This window comes from Myxine glutinosa, chromosome 1 (assembly GCF_964187855.1).
Source record: "Myxine glutinosa chromosome 1, kmMyxGlut1.1, whole genome shotgun sequence".
NCBI classification, from domain to species: Eukaryota; Metazoa; Chordata; class Myxini; order Myxiniformes; family Myxinidae; genus Myxine; species Myxine glutinosa.
The window spans coordinates 194,589,257-194,595,256 of NC_136261.1; positions in this window are offsets into that span (position 1 = coordinate 194,589,257).

Sequence of the window (6,000 nt, forward strand, 5' to 3'; positions counted from 1 at the left end):
TCTTTGGGGTGTTTTGGGTCTTCGGGGTGTTTTGCGTCTTCGGGGTGTTTTGGGTCTTTTGGGTGTTTTGAGTCTTCGGGGTGCTTTGGGTCTTCGGGGTGTTTTGGGTGTTCGGGATGTTTTGAATCTTCGGGGTGTTTTAGGTCTTCGGGTGTTTTGGGTCTGAGGGGTGTTTTTGGTCTTTGGGGTGTTTTGGGTCTTTGGCGTGCTTTGAGTCTTCAGGGTGCTTTGGGTCTTCGGGGTGTTTTGGGTGTTTCGGGTGTTTTGAATCTTTGGGGTGTTTTGGGTCTTCGGGGTGTTTTGGGTCTTCGGGGTGTTTTGGGTCTTCGGGGTGTTTTGAGTCTTCGGGGTGCTTTGGGTCTTCGGGGTGTTTCGGGTCTTCGGGGTGTTTTGGTTCTTCGGGGTGTTTTGGGTCTTCGGGGTGTTTTGGGTATTTGGGTGTTTTGGTTATTTGGGGTGTTTTGGGTCTTCATGGTGTTTTGGGTCTTCGGGGTGTTTTTGGTCTTCTGGGTGTTGGGGTGTTTCGGGTCATCGGGGTGTTTTGGTTCTTCGGGGTGTTTTGGGTCTTCGGGGTGTTTTGGGTATTCAGGGTGTTTTGGGTATTCAGGGTGTTTTTGGTCTTCGGGGTCATTTGGGTCTTCGGGGTCTTTTTGGTCTTCGGATCTTTTTGGTCTTTGGGGTATTTTTGGTCTTTGGGGTATTTTGGGTCTTTGGAGTCTTTTGGGTCTTAGGGGTGTTTTGGGTCTTCGGGGTGTTTTGGGTCTTCGGAGTGTTTTGGTTCTTACGGGTGTTTTGGGTCTTTGGGGCGTCATGGGTCTGCGGGGCGTCATGGGTCTTCGGGGCGTTTTGGGTCTTCGGGGTGCTTTGGGTCTGGGGTGCTTTGGGTCTTCGGGGTGCTTTGGGTCTTCAGGGTGTTTTGGGTCTTCGGGGTGTTTGGGGTCTTCGGGGTGTTTGGGATCTTCGGGGCGTTTTGGGTCTTCGGGGCGTTTTGTGTCATCGGGGTGTTTTGTGTCTTCGGGGTGTTTTGTATCTTCGGGGTGTTTTGGGTCTTATAGATCTTCGGCGCCATTTGGGTCTACAGGATCTTTTGGATCCTCTGGGCCTTCAAGGGTATTTTGGATCTTTGGGGTGTTTTGGGTCTCCAGGCTATTTGGGGTCTTCTGGGTGTTTTGGGTCTTCGTGGCGTTTTGGGTCTTCGGGGCGTTTTGGGTCTTCGGTGTGTTTTGGATCTTCGGGGTGTTTTGGGTCTTCGGCATGTTTTGGATCTTCGGGGTGTTTTGGGTCTTCGGGGTGTTTTGGGTCATCGGGGTATTTTCTGTCATCGGGGTGTTTTGGGTCTTCGGGGTGTTTTGGGTCTTCAGCATGTTTTGTATCTTCGGGGTGTTTTGGGTCTTCGGCATGTTTTGGATCTTCGGGGTGTTTTGGGTGTTCGGGGTGTTTTGAGTCTTCGGGGTGTTTTGGGTCTTCGGCATGTTTTGGATCTTCGGGGTGTTTTGGGTGTTCGGGGTGTTTTTGGGTCTTCGGCATGTTTTGGATCTTCGGGGTGTTTTGGGTCTTCGGCATGTTTTGGATCTTCGGGGTGTTTTGGGTGTTTGGGGTGTTTTGAGTCTTCAGGGTGTTTTGGGTCTTTGGGGCGTTTTGGGTCTTCAGGGCGTTTTGGGTCTTTGGGGTGTTTTGGGTCTTTGGGGTGTTTTGGGTCTTTGGGGTGTTTTGGGTCTTTGGGGTGTTTTGGGTCTTCGGGGTGTTTTGGGTCTTTGGGGTCTTTTGGGTCTTCGGGGTATTTTGGGTCTTCAGGGTGTTTTGTGTCTTCGGGGTGTTTTGTATCTTTGGGGTATTTTGGGTCTTCGGGTGTTTTGGGTCTTCGGGGTGTTTTGGATCTTTGGGTGTTTTGGGTCTTCAGGGTGTTTTAGGTCTTATAGATCTTCGGCGCCATTTGGGTCTACAGGGTCTTTTGGATCCTCTGGGCCTTCAAGGGTATTTTGGATCTTTGGGGTGTTTTGGGTCTCCGGGCTATTTGGGGTCTTCGGGGTGTTTTGGGTCTTCGGGGTGTTTTGGGTCATCGGGGTATTTTCTGTCTTCAGGGTGTTTTGGGTCTTCGGGGTGTTTTGTGTCTTCGTGGTGTTTTGGGTCTTCGGCATGTTTTGGAACTTCGGGGTCTTTTGGGTCTTTGGAGTCTTTTGGGTCTCCGGGGTGTTTTGGGTGTTCGGGGTGTTTTGGGTCATTGGGGTGTTTTGGGTCTTCGGGGAGTTTTGGGTCTTTGGGGTGTTTTGGGTCTTTGGGGTGTTTTGGGTCTTCGGGGTGTTTTGGGTCTTCGGGGTCTTTTGGGTCTTCGGGGTGTTTTGTGTCATCGGGGTGTTTTGTGTCTTCGGGGTGTTTTGTATGTTCGGGGTGTTTTGGGTCTTCGGGGTGTTTTGGGTCTTCGTGGTGTTTTGGATCTTTGGGTGTTTTGGGTCTTCAGGGTGTTTTAGGTCTTATAGATCTTCGGCGCCATTTGGGTCTACAGGGTCTTTTGGATCCTCTGGGCCTTCAAGGGTATTTTGGATCTTTGGGGTGTTTTGGGTCTCCAGGCTATTTGGGGTCTTCAGGGTGTTTTGGGTCTTCGTGGCGTTTTGGGTCTTCGGGGCGTTTTGGGACTTCGGGGTGTTTTGGGTCCTCGGCATGTTTTGGATCTTCGGGGTCTTTTGGGTCTTCAGGGTCTTTTGGGTCTTCAGGGTCTTTTGGGTCTTCGGGGTGTTTTGGGTCTTCGGCATGTTTTGGATCTTCGGGGTGTTTTGGGTCTTCGGGATGTTTTGGGTCTTCGGGGTGTTTTGGGTCTTCGGGGTGTTTTGGGTCTTCGGGGTGTTTTGGGTCTTCGGGGCGTTTTGGGTCTTCGGGGTGTTTTGGGTCTTTGGGGTGTTTTGGGTCTTTGGGGTCTTTGGGGTGTTTTGGGTCTTTGGGGTGTTTTGGGTCTTCGGGGTGTTTTGGGTCTTCGGGGTCTTTTGGGTCTTCGGGGTGTTTTGTGTCTTCGGGGTGTTTTGTGTCTTCGGGGTGTTTTGTGTCTTCGGGGTGTTTTGGGACTTCGGGGGTATTTGGGTCTTCGGGTGTTTTGGGTCTCAGGGTGTTTTAGGTCTTCTAGATCTTCTGCACCATTTGGGTCTACAGGGTCTTTTGGATCCTCTGGGCCTTCAAGGGTATTTTGGGTCTTTAGGGTCTTTTGCGTCCTTGAGGTGTTTTGGGTCTTCGGGGTGTTTTGTGTCTTCGGGGTGTTTTGGGTCTTCGGGGTGTTTTGGGCCTTCGGGGTGTTTTGCGTCTTCAGGGTCTCAGCAGTGTTAACGCAATTAAGAGGACTAGGGCATGCCCGTACGTGGGTGCCCGTTCCTTGCCAAAAAAAAAAAAAAACGCTACCCGTACGCTCTACCCCGCCCGTACGCCCGTACGCCCGTACGCCCGTAAACAAAAAAAACAACGCTCTTCGCTTCCGCCCTTCGCTCTGACTGAATTGGGAGAAATAATGCGCATAAGAAATCGAGAAATTATTATTTTCTCCGGAAGAAATCGAATTACGAACCGTAATGGCGCACGCGCTCGGCTCGGCTCGCTCTCACATCGGCCACGCCTACGCAACAACGCGTTCTGTGATTGGCTGCCGGAAGTGCAGTCTTCACTGTCCGGAAGGTCGCAAATCGCAGTTACGATGAATCGCAAATTAGTTTTAATTAGTTTTAAAACATAGCTGTTTAACGGCAACATAGTTTTCCAACGTGAAATAAATGAATACGCTCTCAAATGTGCCGTCCGAGGCAGAGTCTGTTCGCCACGTTCGGCACACGTGATAGCTCGCTGCTCTCTGATTGGTTGAATCGTTTTTTGGACATAGCTCGGTAACTACTTCTCCGATTAATATGAAACCTTGAAAAGGCACATCCTCGGGTCCCCAGCAATATACCTGGCAAGTTTAAAGTATATCGGACCCGTGGTTGTCGAGAAACAGCGGTCACAGACATACAGACATACAAACATACAAACATACAAACATACAAACATACAAACATACACACAGAGATTACTGGAATTATAGATAGATTAAGTAAGAGGGTGTTAATTTTATTTGAAGAAGAAGAAGAAGTTTTCGTCGCGTATATACAGTCACTTGAAAAAGTAAGTACACCCCATGTAAAGTTTTGACTTTTTAAAACATATTTCAACATACAGCTATTTGATCTTCATTTCAACCATATTGATAGATAAAGGTGATATTGTGGTGCTGTGCACTTACGACTCGATTGCCAGAGAGGTAGGCCACAACGCGTTGGTACAAACAAAGAGTCTTTATTAAGAGCTCGCACTCAGCACTGGGCGGGCTCGAGCGTAGAGCCCGCATATATGTCCAGAGGCCACGCCTTGTCCCCTGGGCGTGGCCGATCGGTCGAAAGGCGGGGCATGCGCTTTCGTTCCCCGCCTGGACGCTCGCGCCACCCACTGGTGCGCGGAATAATTGTCCCTTGTGCTCGCCACACGCGCCCCCCCAGAATTCCCGCGCACCTGAAGGGTGAGTTTGTGGGGAAGCCGGATGACCCGGCCAAAATTCCCCCTGGCGATGGGTGTAGGGCGGGGGGGTAGCGGGACGGCGGGGCTGAGGGGTGTCGGGGGTCCGACCGCCGGGGGGCGACCTCGACGCGGAGGCAGAGCTGCTTGCGGGGGGTGGTCCAGATCGAGGTAGGCCGGCTTGAGGCGGTCCACGGAGATGCGATCCGGGGCACCGCCGATGTCGATGGTGAAATATTTGTCCCCGGTCTCCAGCACGCGGAAGGGCCCGTCGTACGGGGGCCATAGCGGTACCCGGTGGGCGTCGTGCCGGACGAAGACGTACTCCGCCGTGCGAAGCTCCGGGGCGACGTGGGAAGACGGGCAACCGTGGTGTGCCGTCGGCACTGGGGCGAACCTCCGGGCAGTCTCCTGAAGGGCGGAGCGCTGTTGCGCCGCAGACCAAGGAGCCGTGGAGTCAGGGATAAATTCGCCCGGTACCCGCAGTGGTTGCCCGCAAACCAGCTCCACCGAGGACGTGCGCAGGTCGTCCTTGGGCGCCGTCCTGAGGCACAGTAGGACCCAGGGGAGCCTGTCGGCCCAGCTGCCGTCGCGGAGGCTGGCCTGGAGCGCGGCCTTCATCGAGCGATGAAAGCGCTCGCACAGGCCATTGGCCTGGGGGTGGTAGGCCCTGGTGCGGTGTAGTTTCACGCCGAGCCCTTGCGCCACCATGGCCCAGAGCTCCGAGGTGAACTGGGGGCCGCGGTCGGACGAGATGTCCGAGGGGGCACCGAACCGGGCAACCCAAGTGGCGGTGAAGGCTTGCGCCACATCAGCCGCAGACGTCGCTGCCAATGGGACGGCCTCCGGCCACCGTGTGGTGCGGTCCACCATGGTGAGGAGGTGGGTGAACCCCCGTGAGGGGGGCAGAGGTCCCACTAGGTCCACGTGCACGTGGTCGAACCGACGCTCGGGCACCGCAAACGGGGCCAACGGGGCGTGGGTGTGGTGGTGGACCTTTGCGCACTGGCACGCGAGGCACGTCCTGGCCCAGTCGCGGACGTCCTTCCTGAGGCCATGCCAGACGAACTTCGCCGCGACGAGCTTCTGGGAGGCCTTCGTGCCCGGGTGGGACAGGCCATGGATGGCGTCAAACACTGGGCGCTGCCAGCCAGCGGGCACGATGGGGTGAGGCCGGCCGAGGGAGACGTCGCACAGGAGGGCCGCCCCCGCGGCGTCGAACGGCACCTCGGTGACGCGGAGGCCCGTGACGGCGGTCCGCAAGGCCTGGACGCCGGGGTCGGAGGTCTGGTCCTCCGCTATCCGGGCATAGTCGATCCCGAGGTGGACCGCGTGCGCGACGGACCGGGAAAGGCAATCCGCCACCGGGTTTTCTTTACCCGCCACGTGATGGATGTCCGTCGTATACTCGGACACGGCAGAGAGGTGACGCTGCTGCCGTGCCGACCATGGCTCGGCGACCTTGGCCATCGCGAA